The following is a 20,109-nucleotide window of genomic DNA, read 5'->3' as shown; positions in this document are numbered from 1 at the left end:
ATCCCCTCATTCTCATGCTTGAGATACACATCCCAGGTGATAGGCCCAAGAAACCAAAGAGCTAGAAGCCATGAGGGCAAAGATATTTCTCAGCTCCATCAAGGATTGACTTGATGTTTTCCTGCTCGTGGTCACATGATCCAAGGTGCGTGTCATTTCTGTCCCTGGCAGAAGAAATACCATTTTCTGAAACAGAATGAATAATTTGTGGCTGATTTCTGCTACAGCTGAACTCTGGTCTTTTCTATAGTGAATGGATTAGACTGCCCTAAGTAAAATTAGTCAAAAACTTTTAGGTGAAAACATCATCATGTCTTAGGTCTCCTCTCTGGCAATCTTAAGATCTAGTCCTGAGAGTAGCCTTTTCGGATTCAGGTCTGTAAAGTAGATGGGCCTAGATTTTCTTACTCCATGAATACCCAGTAAGAAACTTTCTCACATGTGTTATGCTAATGAGTTAGTTACAAAATGCATTAGCTATGTGGCAAAATGAGATCCGAAGTTAGGTGATATTCAAGGCTGTTTTTTCTCCTAAAAGTGAAAACCAGGTAAAAAAAATGAGATAAAATATACACAATACTGAATGACAGGAGACCAAAGTGAATGATCTTATATCCAAAGAGGTGAGCTCTTATTCTATGCCTGTGTACAACCCAATGACAGTGGATTCTCTTTTCCCTTTGTGAAGGTTAATTTCGTACGTCAGCTTGGCTAGGTCATAGTATTCAGATACTTGGTTAAACATTATTCTAGAAGCTTCTGTGAAGGTGTTTTTTTAGTGAGATTAACACTTAAATCTTTATGTGGTGTATACACACACACACATAATGGAATACTACTCAGCCATAGAAAAGGATGAAATTTTGCTATTTGCTGCAACACAGATGGACTTGGAGAGCATTATGTTAAGTGATATAAGACAGAGAAAGACAAATGCTGTATGATATCATTTATATGTGGAATCTAAAAAATGCAGCAAACCAGTGAATATAACAAAAAAGAAGCAGACTCACAGATTTAGAGAATAAACTGGTAGTTGCCAGTGGGGAGAGGCAATATAGGGGTAGAGGATTAAAAGGTATAAACTATTAAGTATAAAATAAGCTGCAAGGATATATTGTACAATACAGGGAACACAGCAAATATTTTATAATGAGTATAAATGGCAATGTTGAATTTCAAGCCAGCTTGTTTTACTCTCCTCTTTTACCCTCATCAAGAGGCTCTTTAGTTCCTTTTCACTTTCTTCCATTAGAGTGGTATCATCTACATAGAAAATTCTGAAAGAGATGGGGACATCAGACCACCTTACCTGTCTCCTGAGAAACCTGTATGCAGGTCAAGACTCAACAGAACCGGACTTGGAACAACTGACTGGTTCCAAACTGAGAAAGTAATACATCCAGTCTGTATACTGTCACCCTGCTTACTTAACTTATGTGTAGAGAACATCATATGAAATGCTGGGCTGGATGAATCACAAGCTGGAATCAAGATTGCTTGGAGAAATAGCAACAACCTCAGATATAACCTGTAACATATATATGGTATGTTAATTGAAGTATACCTTCAATTAAAAAAATTAAGGAAAGTATTAAAGAAATGTAAATCTTTAATAACCTTCCACAGATTACCTTCCACAGCATAGGTGGCTCTCATCTAATCAGATGAAGGCCTTAATAGGAAAATACTGATGTTCCCAAGAAAGAAGGAATTCTGCCTGCAGACTGCTTTTAGACTCAAATTGCAATTCCTCCCTGAGTCTCCAGTCTGCCAGCCTACCCTGAAGATTTTGGACTTGCCAGGCCTCCAAATCATGTGAGCTGATTTCTTAAAATAAATCTCTATATATACACACATGCTGTTCCTTCTGTTTCTCTGGATAGCCCTGTCTATTACACCTTACTACAGCTGAATTGTTAGTCAAGTGAAACCCCTACTATTGTGGTGTCCTACTCTTGGGAAATAAATTTAATAAAGTTGTGTAAAATTTCAAGCTGTGGATGAAAGGAGAGTACAATCCTTAATTATTAATAAGGACATTGACCTCTTCAAGAATGCGAAGCTCTTTTCCCGAGGATCCCGGATTCCTTTAGTAGAGAATACTATTTGGAAGCCAAGACCTGGTGCTGGGTGTGGTCATTTCCATTGGTATGAATGGAATTCATACCAATTGCTACACCCAAGCCCTTTCAGGGAAGAGAATTAGGAAATTTATATATAAACATATGTTTACAATTATGTTTGTTTATCTATCTATATATATTGAAGACCATGTGTTCACATTAATATCTCCAATTCTAATCCAACAAAACAGGATTTATTCTAATTTTCTCCCTTTCCATGTTGGTAGCTCCCTTCTCTGAGAGTGAGAAACTTGACTCCCATTATCCCTAATGTAAATACTTATTTGATCAAGTCTCCTCACCCTGTTCAGGCTCTCACACCCTGCTTTGGGCTACAGCAGCTGCTCTTTACACCTTTGTCAAATGCCTACCTTTCTTGGCCCCTTATAATGGCTTTTGAACTGAACTGTTCAGAAAAGAAAGGGAAGGTAGATAGATGGTGGGAAGCTGCTATATTGCTTAGGGAGCTCAGCTCAGTGTTCTGTGGTGACCTAGAGGGGTGGGATGAGGGCATGGGAGGGAGGTCCAAGAGGAAGGGGGTATATGTATACATACAGTTGATTCATTCTGTGGTATAGCAGAAACTAGCACAACATTGTAAAGCAATTATACTCCAGTAAAAAATAATAAATGTGGAAAAAAAGGAAGAGAAATGAAAGAGGAAGTGAAAAATAGTAGCCAATTTTTGTTCAAAGTGCATCATGGGCAAGGGATTATGCTAGGTGCTGTTTGGGATACAAACAATAATATTAATAAAATGCATCAGAGCTTATAGATTTAGCAGTCAGCTGGACTAGGTTATACTCCAATATCAAGCAGCTCCTATGTCTCAGAGGCTTAAGACCACAAAGGTCTATTTCTCACTCACATTTTGTGTCCTTCATGTCTCTGTTCTATTTTGTCTCTATTCCAGGACGAGGCTAAAGGAGCAAACCATTCCTGAGATGTGCTAATCTGGAGATGGTCTTGCAGTAGAGGAAATAGCAAGATGTTTGGAACCACATGATGGGTCTTAAAGTTTCTGATTGGAAGTGGTCTTTGTCATTTCTGCTCACATTTCACTGACCAATGCAAGTTATAAGACCAGACTTGGCATTATTGGGGCAAAGAGGTACAAACCTTCTACAGAGAGAGGAAGTGAATATTTGAAAAATATAATGCAATAAACCACATGGATCTGTGGACCTATACCCTTAACTAGCAGGCACAATAAAATACAGGAAAATGCCTACTCCATTTGACCCCGTTTTGCATTAAGATGGGTTGGAAAAAGATAAACTGAAAAGTATAGCCCTTATGTGATCAAGATATTTTGTGGTCTTGAAGAAAAAACAATTTCAGGTGAAAGTGAGAAATAGATAAAACTGGCAATAAAGATTCTTGCCTGGGTAGGATAAACAGAGGACCTAAGAAAAGCAGCATGTTCTTCAAGATCTGGAGAAGAAACATAATACATAACATTCCTGAGGAGGTTGATGTTCAGGTTAATAATCTAGGTTTGCACTCTCCTCTCACCCACAGCCCTAAGGGGTTCTGCGGAGCTTTATCAGATTCATTTCCCAGCAGGGGAGTTCCAGAGGAGTGTTTCTTGCACTAACAATTTGTTCATAACAGGGGAAGAAAGAACCCACTATCACTGGACTGGATGTCTGGGTACAATAAAAATTATATTTCAGAGTTTCCCCATTTAATGTTTGAAAAATGGTATTTCAGTGTAGTTTTAATTCCAATTTCACTTATTATGAGTAAGAATGAGTGTCTCTTATGTTTTATGCCTCTACTTCCATTTCAGGCCTTCTCTGGTGGCTCAGATGGTAAAGAATCCACATGCAATGCAGGAGGCCAGGGTTTGATCCCTGGGTGGTAGAAGACCCCTGGAGAAGGAAATGGCAACCCACTCCAGTATTCTTGCCTAGAGAATCCCATGGACAGAGGAGCCTGGTAGGTTATAGTCCATGGGGTTGCAAAAGAGTCAGATACGACTAAGTGACTAGCACACACACACTTCCATTTCAGTGGGTGTTATTTTATTCATTTGTTGTTGGTGTTCAGTCGCTCAGTCATGTCTGACTCTTTGTGACCCCCATGGATTGCAGTATGCCAGGCTTCCCTGTCCTTCACTATCTCCCAGAGTTTGCTCAAACTCATGTCCATATGACTATTTTTTCTGCTGGGCTTTGAGTCTTTTTCTAACTTATTTCTAAGAAAGGTTGAGAAGGATTTTTTGATCTGGGCTGCAATGAGGAATTCTGCCAGAACTGAGCCAGGAAGGGATGGGACACAGTCCTTGGGATGTATTACCCAGTCTGTGGGGAAGACGTGTTGATTGCAAGCGGGAAGCCTCAGCTGTTTCCAATATTTGGGAACCAGCACCTCATTCCAGGGTGGGGCTTAGGGCTCGTGTGGCCTGGAAGAAGTGCAGTCCCACCCTGGGCAATGAGAAGTTCTGCCAGGTTTCCTAGGAGTCGACTCTGAGATGGCTGCTCCTTTTCAAGCAGTTTTTTCGAGTCCTTTCTGGAGAAGATGAGTGAAAGAACCAGGACAGGTGAAAGGAGGAAAACTAAGCAGGAATGTGGTCTCTGTGGGAGAAGAGGGCAAGCTCTGGAGGAGGAGTCACACCCCAAAGCTGGCCGTCCCCCTACAGCAGAGACTTACTCTGTCCTCTCCATGTAGGTAAGTCCTTGGCAAGGGGAAAACATGTAATATGGTACAATGAGATTGACAGTAAAACAAGTATTTGGCCAAACAAAACATTATACATTATTGGAAATGAAGTATCACCTGGTTGCACTGAAATCGTAATTTATGAGTGCATGTGAAAGTAAATTCAGATTTCAAATCCACCTGGTAGGCAAGTTTGGCCTATATGTTTTATCAGCAGCACTAGAAGTATATACTGTTAAATGTGTTTGAGATTTTACCTTGAAGGATACGTGCAAACAAATATAGCTCTATATACATGAGCCTGGCTTCTGGTGCCATTGTGCAATTACAGAAAAATATACACGTTAAATTTCTGTATCTAAGTAAAAATTATTGCCAAGGTTTGTATAAATCTTACTACCCAACCTTCACTCCAAGACCTGAAAGTGAAATAAATTCAGAATTTCATTAGAAAAAAAAAAAAAAAAGTGGGGAGGGCGCAGCTTCCAGGTCAAAATGGTTTGGGTGTGGCAGAGGACAGAGCGCAGGACAAGGGCACAGCTGTGGGTCATTAGCCATCCCCACTCAACCTCCACTGGCAGCAGCTGAGAGCTGCTGCAGTCGCCCCTAAAGGGCATCTGGGCGGGGCCCCAACAGCTTCCCTTCACATAGTGTAGGATCTGGAGTTCCCCCTAGAATCCTGCATTATCTCCCAGTGTGCAGGTTCAAGTGAGCACTTGAATGTCCCCTAAAAATGTTCTCAAATAGCAAGTGAGAGGGCGTTCAACAAAACCTAATGGCTACAGCCCAGAAACAAACCTGGGAAACTCACGAATCATGAGTTAGATGATTGTCAGTTAGACTTGTAGTTCCATTGTCTAGGATAATCATTTGTTATCTCGAGCCAGATACTCTGCTGGGACCCAAGTGTTAGCTGATGAACGTTTTGATTATTGAGTCCCAGCTGTGAATTGCCAGCAGCTTGACTCTTCAAATATATCACACTGTTACAGGCGGTAATGGCTCCGATGATGGTGGCAGAGTGTAGCCCAAGCAAATATTTGTAATTGACAATGAATGTGTGAGCAGGATGCTAATGAGTGGATGTGCTGATTATTTTTCCCTGTCACAAACATTAGCTCTTGTTGGGTTTAACTGTCAATCAGATGCTACAGATTAGAAATGACAGAATGCTGGCCAAGATCCACGGTAGGGAAGAACATAAGAAAATTTGCAAATTGTATAACGTTTGATAAGTCTATTGCTGAATATGAATTGCTTGTGGATGTTAGCAGGAGGTCGTGGCTTAATTATAGACCTAAACGCAAAGCATTTAGATTTATAAGCACAGCGAGATTTCTGAAGGCTTTCTTTTAGAACAGGAAGCCAAGCTGATGACATTTTGTTGGATTCAGGTGGATGCCTTGAACTAAACAGTGAACTTTCAGATTAGATGTATCCACAAAACACGTTTTGTTCTCTTCAGTTTCCTTTCTTGTATAAACATCAGCATTCAGTTTTTGATTATAACGTTTGATGTCCTTTATGTATACTTGCATATCTTTGGTGGATTTGTTGGTAACATTGTGTATTCTTGGTGGTCTTAGCATGTGGTGTTATCATTCATGACAGTGACCACTATTTCCAGCAGAGTTTGTATTCGTGGGCTTAGCTTGTGATGCTTTTTGTGTTTGAACGTAAAAGCTGCTGCATCTGTTTTGCCTTCAGTGTCATGTGTTAGCTCTTAGTGACGGGGCCCTGAATGACCAGGTGTGGGGTGTGCCACCCAGGCAGGAGTGTCCCTTGTAACTATGACATGACACACAGACCCTGAGCTTAACCTGTTCCTCGAGGGTGACTTGGTGGGCCTTTGGTCCTCCAGCGACCCTCCCGACCTGCTTATTTGATGGGTTGTCTCTTTGTACATCAGTGGGTCACGAAGGGGCCACTGAATGTCAGAAGCAGGTCTGGTGACATAGGAGGGCTTGAAAGGAGTGACACTCCGTGGACTCTCTCCTTTGTGAATCTGCCAGGTCCCCTTTGGAACCTTCTTCATCTCAGCAGCAGGACTTACCTTTAAGACATTTTAAAAAGCTCGCTTATCAAGAGTGAGAAGAAGGCAAATGGAACCAGCAGCTGTGTTCACGGATGGGGTAAAGTGGACTTTTGATCACAGCTTTGCCCAGAAGAATAGCTGCACAGGGATGTGTGTACCTTACTGTTTTCAAACTCAGACACAGCTGTGCAGCCTTGCTTGAAGATGGAGCGTGCTGCCTTCTCCTTCAGTCACTCTGTGTGTTCCTCCAGAAACTTAGAACAGCAGCGGCAGGTGACAGCTCACATCGTGGCAGCTCAAGGGCTCCTTTACTGAGAACATACTCTGCGCCGGGCACTGTGGCAAGGAAAATACTTATCCAATCCTTCTAGCCATTCAGTGTTGCACTAAAGGTACTAGGAGTATGCGACGTTCAGTTCAGTTCAGTTCAGTTCAGTTGCTCAGTCGTGTCCGACTCTTTGCGACCTCATGAATCGCAGCACGCCAGGCTTCCCTGTCCATCACCAACTCCTGGAGTTCACTCAAACCCACGTCCATCGAGTGGGTGATGCCATCCAGCCATCTCATCCTCTGTTGTCCCCTTCTCCTGCCCCCAATCCCTCCCAGCATCAGAGTCTTTTCCAATGAGTCAACTCTTCACATGAGGTGGCCAGAGTACTGGAGTTTCAGCTTTAGCATCATTCCTTCCAAAGAACACTCAGGGCACCTTCCAAAGAACACTCCTTTAGAATGGACTGGTTGGATCTCCTTGCAGTCCAAGGGACTCTCAGGAGTCTTCTCCAACACCACAGTTCAAAAGCATCAATTCTTCAGCGCTGAGCCTTCTTCACAGTCCAACTCTCACATCCATACATGACCACTGGAAAAACCATAGCCTTGACTAGACAGACCTTTGTTGGCAAAGTAATGTCTCTGCTTTTGAATATGCTATCTAGGTTGGTCATAACTTTCCTTCCAAGGAGTAAGCGTATTTTAATTTCATGGCTGCAGTCACCATCTGCAGTGATTTTGGAGCCCAGAAAAATAAAGTCTGACACTGTTTCCACTGTTTCTCCATGTATTTCCCATGAAGTGATGGGACTGGATGCCATGACCTTAGTTTTCTGAATGTTGAGCTTTAAGCCAACTTTTTCACTCTCCTCTTTCACTCTCATCAAGAGGCTTTTTAGTTCCTCTTTACTTTCTGCCATAAGGGTGGTGTTATCTGCAAATCTATACGCACTTTTAGTATCCTTCTTTTGCTGTCTAGAAGGTAGAAGCTTGTAGGAATTTAAATAAGTTTGCTGAGGTCACACAGCAAGAGAGGAGCTGGAATTCCACCCCAACCTTCCTGACATCAAAACCCTTGGTCTTAACCACTAGGCTAACTGCTCTCAGGGTCCATGCCTGCATGGCTGGCAACAGTCTGCTCTGTGTCTGGGTGCGGGCAGCACCTGGTGGTCTGCTGTGATAGAGGAGCACTTAAGATTATACCTTTTTCATAATTTGTAATCATAGGACTTGGACTGGCGTATTTATTCAGGTGAGCTTCTCTGATTACTTCAGCCACACAGAGGAGCTCAGGGCTTGTTGCCCTCATCTTCTGCTCTGTAAATTCAGGCTGAGGCCAGAGCCTGTCCTGTCCCTTTCTCAACCCCTGGGATCAGTTTCTCAGCCCTGCCACAGGCTACTAGATGAGGCTCAGGTCAGGCCATGTCCTCAGACTGCTTATCCCCCACCTTCCCCGTGGAGCTCAAATCCTTCCAGACTACTCTCTCCATTGCTGCCAACATGTTGCTCCACTGTGGGACTTGCTGGTTATTCTCCACTGAATGGAAATCGGGGCCATAGTTTTTTTTTTTACTTTCCTTCTCCAGGTTTCAGAGAGCATGCTGTTTGCTTTTCTTATCTCCTTTGTGCTGCCCAGGCCTACTTCTCACCACTTCTACCATTGCTGCTGCTGTCACTTCAGTCGTGTCCGACTCTGTGTGACCCCATAGACGGCAGCCCACCAGGCTCCCCCGTCCCTGGGATTCTCCAGGCAAGAATACTGGAGTGGGTTGCCATTTCCTTCTCCAATGCTACCCTATTCTAAATTGTCTCCACTACAGCAATGGCCTTTAACTGGTGTTTTACAAAATGTCATTTATTTATTGGAGCATAATTGTTTACAATGGTGTTTTAGTTTCTGCTGTACAGTAATGTCAATCAGCTATCTGGGAGTGGGAGCGTGTGCATGCTCTGCCGTGTCTGACTCTTTGTGACCCCACGGAGTGTAGCTCCTCAATCAGCTGTAAGTATACATATGTCACCTCCCTCTTGAGCTTCCCTCGAACTCCTCGTCCCACCCCTCTAGGTCATCTCGGAGCACTGCGCTGAGCCCCGTGTGCTATACAGCAGGTTCCTGCTGGCTATCTATGTTACACGTGGTAGTGTATAGATGTCAGTCCTAATCTCCCAGTTCATCCCACCCTCTCTTCCCGCTCTGTGTCCGCAAGTCCATTCTCTACATCTGCGTCGCTATTCCTGCTCTGGGGCTCGGCTCATCTGTACCATTTTGTAGATTTCACATACATGTGTTAATATATGATGCTTGTTTGTCTCTTTCTGACTGACTTAACTCTGTATGACAGACTCTAGCTCCATCCACATCTCTACAAATGACCCAACTTCAGTCTTTTTTATGACCGAGTAATATTCCATTGTATGTATGTACCACATCTTTATCCATTCATCTGTCATTGGCCACTTAGGTTGTTTCTGTGTCCTGGCTATTGTAAACAGTGCTGTAATGAATATTGGGTTACATGTTTCTGCTTCTACTTTTACTCTCCTGTATGAATTATCTACTGTTGTGTAACAAGTTATCCCAAAACATAATAGCAAAAACAATAAACATACAGTGTTATACCGTTTCTGTGAGTCAGGGAACAGGAGAGCCACTGAGCTGGCTGCCTCCAGCTCAATGTCTTTAGTGAAGTTGCAGCCCACTTGTGGGTCAGGGCTGCAGTTACCTCAAGACAGGACTGGCAGAAGGATCTGCTTCCAAGATCACTCACGTGGTTGTCACAGGCTTCAGATCCCATGGGCTCTGGACTGCGGGCCACTGTTCCTGGTCACCTTGTGTGGACACCTCCATAACGTGACTTGCAGTATGGCAGCTGGCTTCCCCCAGAGTGAGTGATCTGCGAGAGGGAGAGGGCAAGAGCAAGCGAGAGAGAACGCTCCGGGTGGAAGCCACAGTCTTTGAGCTGCCTAATCTCGGAAGCGTCATCCCACTACTTCTGTCACATCCTGTTCATTACATGCGAGTCTGTAAGTGCAGCCTTCTTCCCTGTCTTGACGGGGAGGCATGATAGAAGGGCAGTGACACGGAAGGTGGGGGTCATTTGGAGTCATCTAAGAGTCTGCCTACCACATCCCCTATGGTCTCCTCTCCACCTGACAGCCAGAGATTGCATTTTAAAAACTTGATATTTTGAGATAATTATAGATTCCAAAGATTGTTTTTTTGTGTGTGTTTTAATTTTGGCATCTGACGCTATACAAGGGCACACTTACAAACTTCATGGGACAGCTGTACACACTCAGTAAAGTGAAAACTGTGCAATATCACTTAGTATCTCAAAATCAGGAACATACTTTTCAATTGTTTAAACACAATCCGAGAATTAAAAGCAAAATCAGAATCCATCTGGTCATACTAATCGTCAATTAAAAATGTCACCACTTACTATTTGATAAAACATTCAGTATCTAGTAGGGGATATGGGAAGTGACTTCAGATGGTCGCTCGTACTCAGTTGAGAAGGTCTCTTGAGTAGCTATGGGACCAACCAAAGGTGGGTACAACCAGGTCTAGAACAGCAAGTAAGGTTCCACCACAGTTCCTGAAGTTTTCACTCTGTTCCTTTGTCAGTTAGAAGTGAACAGTGAGAATTAAATATTAATCTTTTCACATACACAAGGTATGTTGTGAAAGCATAGTTGCTTATAAACATGTGCTGTGCTAAGTCACTTCATTTGTGTCCGGCTCTTTGCAACCCCATGGACTGTAGCCCTCCAGGCTCCTCTGTCCATGGGATTCTCCAGGCAAGAATCCTGGAGTGGGTTGCCATGCCCTCCTCCAGGGGATCTTCCTAACGCAGGGATCAAAACCATGCCTCTTCAGTCTGCTGCTTCGGGAGGCGGATTCTTTACCTCTAGCGCCCCCTGGAAGCCCCAGTAGTAGTGCTAGACTGCACCGACTGCTTTCGGAGCTTGAAGGAGACACCCTCATGAAGGCCGTGAGGGTAGCAGAAAACTTCCTGAAAGAGCTCATACCTGTGCTGAATACCAAAAGGTAGACTAGGTGTTACTTAAAAAGATAAGAGGGTGAGGAAATGTTCTAGGCAAGAAATAAAAACAGGTGCCAAAGCACAGAAGTGAGAGAACTGTTAAGGAATGTTTATCCCTAGTGGCTCAGAGGTTAAAGCATCTGCCTGCAACGTGGGAGACCTGGGTTCGATCCCTGGGTGGGGAAGATCTCCTGGAGAAGGAAGGCAACCCACTCCAGTATTCTTGCCTGGAAAATCCCATGGACGGAGGAGCCTGGTAGGCTACAGTCCACAGGGTCACAAAGAGTCTGACATGACTCAGCGACTTCACTTCTGTATTTTATGTAGTTTAAAAAATGATGCATAAATGTATATAGCAAAAGCAGTAATCATCTCTGACCCTGGAAAGATCAATTATGTCTTTTATATTACAAACAAAAACAGCTTTAGTTTTTTTTTTTAATCCCTTATCCAGTAATACTTGAAAAGGAAAATAGAAATTATTTATTTTTACTCTCAACATGTCTGTGAAAAGAGTTAAATTAAAAAACCAAGAACACTGAAATACCCAAGTCTAGAATGAGTGCAAATATTTTGTCACATAAAATATTATCTTTAAGTGTACGTTTGATAGTAAAGGCTATACATGCAGTTTTAAAATCTATAAATACAAAAGGCATTTTTGTATTTTGACCACAAAAGATGTCATTTTAAAATGTAAATCATTTTACATATCATGTCAGCCACCTGCTCAAAATCTATCAATGGCTTCCCAGGGTCCAAAGTCCTTATCATGACCCATGAAATCCTTTAGGAATCTCCGCAATTTTTCCAACCCCCTTTTCTTCCACTCTCCACTGTGCTTCCTTCCTTTCTGGGACAGGCCTCCATTATTTCTGTCAAACCTACTCCATCTCAGAGCCTTGACCTTGCTGTTCTCTCTGTATAGGACCCACCTCCTGGGGGAACCACAGGCTCCATTCAGATCTCTTTGGAAGTGGCCACTCCTCAGGTGCCACCCCTTGCCACCCTAATGGAAACCACCCTTGGTTTCCAGTCCCTTGTATGTGTCAGTCGCTCAGTCATGTCCGACTCTTTGTGATCCCATGAACTGTAGCCCTCCAGGCTCTTCTGTCCATGGGATTCTCCAAGCAAGAATACCGGAGTAGGTAGCTCTTCTCTTCTCCAGGGGCTCTTCCTGACCCAGGGATTGAACCCGTGTCACCTGCATTGCAGGCAGATTCTTTAACATCTGAGCCACCTTTTTCTCTGTCATATACGATTCACTTGACTTGTATATCTTTTGTACCCTCCAGTAGAATATTAAACTCCCCGAGTGCAGGACTTGGTTTTGTATTTGCCTGTGTCCTCAGCGCCTAGGACAATGCCTTGCCGTAAACAGGCGACAAATATAATGTGTCCCTCTGGATTGAATCACGAGGAAGTGATAAAGTTCATATCCACCAAAAGACAAAGGAGGAATAAAACGACTTCCATGACGTCCTTACCCTGTGCCCACATGCCATCTTCTGTCCTTGGACTAGCAGTTTAGTCACTCCAGTCCACCAAGACCAACAAGGAGCTTTCATCAAGATGTCTGAATTTGGATGCTTTCCTGCTAGGGTGCTGAAAATCCAGAGTCTCAATGGCATTTATGGGAAAGCTGTTTTCAATCTCTTTCAATCTCCTTTGTTTCAGAATGAGAAACAGTACCCCTTCTCTTGGAGCTCCTTAGTGAGGTGTAACACCTTTTATGGCTGAGAGAGAGGAGGCGGAAAACACGGGCTGATGGAGATGTTAGCTGGAGCAACAGGGAATCAAAGGCCAGTCTTGTGGGCATTTGTTGTAAGCACCATAACCTCACTTCAAGCCTCCTGCAGTGATGGGGGGAAAAGCCAAAAGCTGAATGGTTTCTGTTATTGTCTTCAATAAAAAAACATTTTAGTGGGGAGTTTCTGATACACCTTTTAGTATGTCAGGCTTTTATCCTGAACTCTGTCCTAACTTGTGAGGAGATGCTGGAGGATAGTGCAAGAGCTGGTAAAGAGAGAGATTATGTGATTTTTATCATCGTATGGTGAGGAAAAAAAAGGGCTCCCCTGTGTCAAGGAGGAACCTTTGCTTTATACACATTGCAGCTGAGAAATTGACAGGAACAGGGAGAGGAGCCTATGGCTGCTATTGTTTTATGGAATTTTTCTTCCTTTAAAATGATAGAATCTTTTATATAGCCAATGAATTATTTTTTTCTGAGTAGCACCTGAATGTGAGAAGCATCTCTATGGAGTAAATAGAATAATCTCTGTGGAATAAATTGTGTGTCAGCATCTTCATTTCCTGGGCCTGGTGGACTTTCAGAGGCCATTTCTTTTTTTTTTTTTTTTAATTTCTCTTTCTTCTCAAAGCTATAACATTAGAAAACAGCTGCTCCATTGTATCTAGAAATCAATTAAAATAGAGAATACGAATTTGTCTTAGTCTCTATTTTCTCACCTTTAAAATGGGGTTGGACATCTGAAAATAACATAATATTGTGAATTGACTATAGTTCACTTTAAAAAATGGGCTTGATAGTCACACTGTATATGATTATCAGGAAGATTAGACAGTATAACCATAGCTCTACATGCAAGAGTTTTTATAAATAGTGGTTCTTGCATAAATTGTTCTCATCATTGTTTTAATATTATTGTTAGAAGGAAGAAAAACTAAAGGATTTAAATCATAGCCTTAAACAGCAATTTAAGGAAGGAGTAATTCCAAAGACTAAAATGACCAAAGAGAAAGCGAGTTTGTGGTGATTTTGAATCAGTTTGTACAACTTTCAGCTGTAACCCAGTAAAGTATTGCTTTCCTTGTATTATTCAATAGTTAAATATGAAAGACAATTAATTGGTGTGCTTTTCAACTTCCTACTTAATGTGTGTTAGTCACTCAGTCGTGTCCGACTCTTTGTGACCCCGTGGATTGTAGCCTGCCAGGCTCCTCTGTCCGTGGGATTCTCCAGGCAAGAATACTGGAGTGGGTTGCCATGCCTTTCTCCAGGGGATTTTCCCCACCCAGAGATCAAACCCAGGTATCCCGCATTGCAGGCAGATTCTTTACTGTGTGAGCCACAAGGGAGGTCCTTTACTTAATGCTTTAAAGAATAAATTTTACTTGAAAATAGATTTTGTATTAACATGGTTCAAAATTCAAATGCCTCAAAGGGTGTATAGCAATCATTCTTCTGTCCTCCTATGTCCTCATGCCTGTCTGGAGGCAACCATGCTACTAATTTCCTAATAGCCTGCTGCTGCTAAGTCTCTTCAGTCGTGTCCAACTCTGTGCGACCCCATAGATGGCAGCCCACCAGACTTCCCTGTCCCTGGGATTCTCCAGGCAAGAACACTGGAGTGGGTTGCCATTTCCTTCTCCAATGCATGAAAGTGAAAAGTGAAAGTGAAGTCACTCAGTCGTGTCCGACTCTGTGCGACCCCAGAGATGGCAGCCCACCAGGCTCCTCTGTCCATGGGATTTTCCAGGCAAGAGTACTGGAGTGGGTTGCCATTGCCTTCTCTGTCCTAATAGCCTAATTCTATACAAAAACTTGTATATATTTCCTCCTCCACACAAACTGAAGCACAAAATAGCACTTGCTCTTCTGCATCTTTCTTTTTTCATTTAGAAAATTTTATCCACGATAATCCTCATTTTTTATGGTTATGTGTAATTCTTTGTATGGATGAACAAAATTTACACCTTCCATTAATGATCATCAGGTTGTTTCAGTCTGTTGCTATCACAGACAATGTTGCAGTGAATAATCCTGTGAATATCTCATTTCTCAAAAGTGCAAGTATACCTGAAGGATGAAGTCACGAGGAAGAATATTGATGGGAATGACCGAAGTGCACTCCAGAGCACTCACGTCAGTCTTTCCCTTCACCAGCCATGTGTGAACAGGCCTGTTTCCCCACCCACACCAGCTCAGTGTCTTACCAGGTGTTCTTCAGCTTTGCTATTTTGATGGCTAATGCTTTAATTTGCATTTCTCTTGTTATGAGTATAATCGAACATCTAAAAAATACGCTTAAGAACCTTTTCTGTAAACTGTTGGTCCTCTCCTTTGCCCGTTTCTCTATTGGGCTATTGGTAAATGGGATATTAAAGGTTAGAGTGAACTGGATAGTGGGAAGAAAGAGTAGTTTTTTTTTTTTAAGATTTTTTTTGATGTGGACCATTTTAGAAGTATTTATTGTATTTGTTACAACAAATACCATATTTTGGTTTCGGTTTTTTTGGCCACGAGGCATATGGTATCTGAGCTCCCTGATCAAGGATCAAACTGGCAACTCCTGCACTGGAAGTTGAGCACTCAACCGCTGGCCCACCAGGGAAGTCCCATGAAATATATTTTAACGTTGATGGACTATATTCAAATTCTGCTTCAATCTTTTATCAGTTATGTAAATACTTTTGTGCTTCAGTTTCCTCATTTCTAAACTGATGATAACAATGCCTTCTTCACAGCACTCTAGGAAGGATTAAAAGAGATAACTAATGAAACACATTTAGTGCTTATTTAACCCTTAGTAGGTGCTCAATAAATCAGGTTTTTCCTTCTTTGACTTATGAAGATTACAATAAACGTTTTCATATTCCTAAGGCATCACATATAAGTTATCTGGGGGAAAAAGAAGGAAGAAAGAAAAAAAGGCATGGAGAGGAAGGAATCCAGGGTAGGACAAAGAGGACATATTTCTTGGCTTGAGCATCTTCAGTCCCTTTACATCTTGTTGCCCAGTATGCTTCTAAAACACTTGTTCCTCTGAAGATGATCAGGGAATACAGGCTAATTTTAATATTAGCACAAGCAAAACATAATTAAGCAAGTAAATCTGGCCAGATGCTCATTCTGTGTTACAAAGTCAATATGTAGTGTGGCTTTAAAAAGCCACTTGCTGCTTGGCATTATCTGGGGGGGTTCTTGGGGACTCACACAGAATCTTATAGTCAGCTCTCCAGAATGTTTGCTGTACTGACACAGAGCATTATTTCTTTTTGTTCGCAAAATAGCAAGAATGTCATCTTCTCGACTTTTCCTCTGGGCAGATGTGTGTTACTCTCCTGTGTATCACTGGTGCCTAGCTTGGTGCCAAGCACACAGGAGAGGCTGACTCAAAATGCATCGTGGACTGAACCTGTGCTTTTGAAATTTAATATGAGTCAAGGTTAAAACCCCAGATGAAGAATTACAAACATCTGTGACCTTCAGAAAGGACAGTGACGCACTCTTCTTCTCTATATCCGTTTAAATGCCAGTTTTGTCTGGAGAGCCATGAGTTTCAATGTTTTTTAGTTCACCACATTCTATTTTTAATTTCAAATTTCCTCTCTCTGACTCACCAAATGTGATCTGCTATACATTCATTTGAAGTAAAATTAATTGTAAATCTGTTTTGTGAATGCCTTAATATCTCATGAGGTAAATGCACAGCCTGGAAGGTGTTATGAAACCTGATGGAAAATCATACCCTGGAGACCCCAGGATGTGATATTTTGATAGCACCATAGGCAGTGAATGCTGAGGAGGACTTTCACATATTTTCTCTATTCCTAAGCATTTAAAACCTAGACAGCATATTAAAAAGCAGAGATATTACTTTGCCAACAAAGGTCCGTCTAGTCAAGGCTGTGGTTCTCCAGTAGTCGTGTATGGGTGTGAGAGTTGGACCATAAGGAAAGCTGAGTGCCTAAGAATTGATGCTTTCAAATCGTGGTGTTGGAGAAGACTCTTGAGAGTCCCTTGGATAGCAAGATCAAACCAGTCAGTCCCAAAGGAAACCAACCCTGAATATTCATTGGAAGGACTGATGCTGAAGCTCCAATACTTGGCCACCTGCTACAAAGAGCTGACTCACTGGAAAAGAGTCTGATGCTGGGAAAGATTGAGGGCAGGAGGAGAAGGGGGCGACAGAGAATGAGATGGTTGCATGGCATCATCAACTCAATGAACGTGAGTTTGAACAAACTCTGGGAAATAGTGAAGGATAGGGAAGCCTGGCATGCTGCAGTTCATGGGGTCACAAAGAGTCTGACAGGGCTTAGTGACTAACCAACAACAAAGCATTTAAAAATCAGTCGCTCTGTTCTCTGTAGGCCTAGGTCACAGTTTCATATGAGTGAACGTGGCCTGTGCTTCAGCCATGTAAGCTCTCCAAGCTAAGGATAAGAGGGGCTCAGAAGCCCCACCTTTACTTGCTGACCCTGGAGGGTACGAGCTCTGTGGTTCTTTAGAAAGAGCACACGCGTTACTGCAAAAAGCTCCTCTGGGCTTCTGCCAACTTGTCTCCTGGCCTATGGAGAGCTACTTTCTCTGTGTGTGCTGAAAAGCCACTTGCAGACCCCTCCTCTTTGCTTGTGCCCTGCCGCCTTTGTGGGGTGGGGGGAGCCGGGGTGGGGTGAGGTGAGGTCAGAAGGAGGGACCAGGAGGCTCCTCTTTGTGCCGGTGCACTCAGTTCTCTGAGGTCAGAGAGGCTGCAGGAATGAATCCCCAATCTCCTCCTGTTTTAACACACTTTAGCCTTAGGAATACTTGTCAGACTTGGCAGGAAGGTCACATGTATAGAGAACATTCCTGTCTGGGCTCTGAGCCCAGTGTGGAGCCCAGAGTGCCAAGTGAGATCACATTCAGTCCTCAACTCCAAAGATTTGCTGTTTGCGCATCGGACCCTTTGTCCCTCCTTTCCCCTTTCTCATTTTTATCCAAAATGGACTATCATTGCTGTTTTCTTCGGGGAATGTGCCGTAGAGTGAGCAAAGGCCACGTGTCCTGATGAATTTTGCCTCTTGCTTGCTGATTTGGTAAAGAAGTGTGGACTCAAGTTCATGGTGCCACTAGTTTGTGATTCAGTCTCAGGATACCCCTGTTCCTGGGCCCTGGAACCACGGGAAACTGAGTCAGCAGTGTCGGCCTCATTCAGTTTTGGGGCTTGAACATACGCTTCAGGATAGGAGCTCAGCAGAAGCTCTCACAAGGAAGAGCTTGCCAGGAGCTGGAGAGTGACTCAGCAGGGACTCAGGAAGCTCCATGCTAAACACTGAAGACCTGGCTTGTCAATCGCAGAGAAGATTATCTGAAGGAGTAGGCGAAGCTACAGGGATTGAGGAAAGGAATGAGGTAGTTCAGGCTGACAAACTGCTTCAGTCTCCTTGTTTCCTTCTTGCGAGTTGTAGTTTCAAAATCAGCAACAAAATTTAAGAGGTGTACATGTAATTTTTCAAGTGTTATGCAGCTGACATTATTGTTTGTTATTTGTGTAACTTGTTGGGTGACGTGAATTCAGTAGGATACAGTCAAGAGGCAGCTCAATTTTTCCTCCTACTGGTGCCCATAATCGCACTTGGTCAGACCTCTGTCCAAAGTGTCTTGAGTGCGTCTAGAGTAGCAATGAAGTTCTTTAATTTCTTGTTAACTTATTGGGGTCTCATATCATTTATTATAGCATTTCAGTAGTTCCTCTTGTGTTTTTCAAGTATTCATCATATCAAATAAAAATAGTGGAGGTTTAAGTTTTTCCTCTCTAACATTTATGCTTTTAATTTTATTTTCTTTCCTAAGTGTGTCTATTCCAGTGTAGTGTTAAATGAGAATATTGATAATGGATATTCTTGTCATGTGGTTTTGAAAAGCATAACTGAGGCTACAGTAAAATGCATGCTTTTATATGACACAGCTAGCAACATAAACTGCTCACATCTAGTCATCTCTCTTTTAAGAATCTATTCACATTAGAGTTTCAGACAATTTATTATTTATCCAGTTCTTCATAGTAGTATTATTTATCAGGTTCATTATAGTAGTATTTATAATGATGAAAAATTAGAAGAAATTTAAAATTAAATTAAATCTAAATTAACACTGAATTATGGTATATTCATATGATGAAATAAGGCTGAATTATTTATTAGCACGTAACAAATTACCCCAAAACTTAGTGGCTTAAAATAATATTTATTATCTCACATGATTTCTGTGGGTAACAAACCCAGGGACATCTTATCTGGATGGCTCTGCCCCAGGATATATCATGAGATTTTGGTCAAGTTGTTGGCCAAGCCTGTGGTCATCCGAAAGCTTGACTGGAGCTGTAGGTTCTGCTTTGCCGGTGGCTCCCATGCATGCTTGAAGAGTTAGTGCTGGTTGTTGGCTGGAGGTCTCAATTCCTCACCTCATGGACCTCTCCAGAGGTCTAGAGCTGTTCTCTGCAGCAAGTGATCCAAGAGAGAGCGAAGTTGAAACAGCGTCTTTTTTGAAGTCATGCTCTGCTTGTTTTCTAATATTCTATGTGTTGCACAGATCAGTCCTATTCATGGTGGTAGGGACCTCAATAGGGACATGAAACCAGGAGGCAGGAATGACTGGAGGTCATTGGAAAGGCTGGTCACTACAGTCTGAGCCCTGGCCTCCGATGATTCTCACCCTCACACATGCAAAATACAATCACCCTTTGACAAGGTCCTCAAAAGTTTCTTCCTGTTTCAGCCTCAGTTCCAAGTCTAGGGCCTCACCAGCTAAGTCAGGTGCTGGGGCAGATGAAGCTCTTCAAGAACAATTTCTACAGTATATAGTTCCTATGAAATGGAGTATTTCCTATCATACCAATAAACAAGGATGTCATAGCCATCAGGGATTCCAGCCCTCCAAATGTGAATTTCTGAGCCCAGGAATAACAATACCTGCTCTCCTGCAGAGTCAACCACTCTCCACCGTGAGCACTGGCCCCAGATAGCTGAGATGCATATGAAAGGAATGAGTCTTGCATCTTCCCATACATAGAAAAGGGCTAAATTCCTTAACTTGAGGTATCTGGCTTCCTTAATTAACAATAATCTTTTGATGTTGAGACTACTTGCCCCTTATTACAAGCTTGCCTTTCTCCTCCCCACAGCCTCCTCAGAACAGTTCTCTCAGGGTTACTTGAGCTGCTATCTCCTGGGCCTGAAG

At 42.6% G+C, this 20,109-nt stretch overlaps 1 protein-coding gene and 1 long non-coding RNA gene across 3 annotated transcripts in view; both read left to right on the top strand.

The window, feature by feature from the left end:
* The first annotated feature begins 1,621 nt into the window (after window positions 1-1,621).
* On the top strand, window positions 1,622-3,355 carry LOC147371003 (uncharacterized). Its single transcript, XR_015165697.1, has 2 exons — window positions 1,622-1,818; window positions 3,040-3,355. It is a non-coding gene; the product is annotated as an uncharacterized LOC147371003 (long non-coding RNA).
* A 1,248-nt stretch (window positions 3,356-4,603) lies between these two features.
* TSPAN5 (tetraspanin 5) overlaps window positions 4,604-20,109 on the top strand; it is a 335,779-nt gene continuing 320,273 nt past the window's right edge. Inside the window, exon 1 of one of the 2 annotated variants that reach the window (XM_086406686.1) lies at window positions 4,604-4,799. The gene's annotated coding sequence lies outside the window, so the exon portion shown is untranslated. The remainder of the gene's footprint in view (window positions 4,800-20,109) is intronic. The other variant, XM_086406689.1, reaches the window with a different exon arrangement.

This window comes from Bos grunniens, chromosome 6, assembly GCF_055505025.1.
Source record: "Bos grunniens cultivar Pamir isolate PY7600 chromosome 6, Bosgru_T2T1.0, whole genome shotgun sequence".
In the NCBI taxonomy this organism is placed as follows: domain Eukaryota; kingdom Metazoa; phylum Chordata; class Mammalia; order Artiodactyla; family Bovidae; genus Bos; species Bos grunniens.
This window is presented reverse-complemented; position numbering and strand designations above follow the sequence as displayed.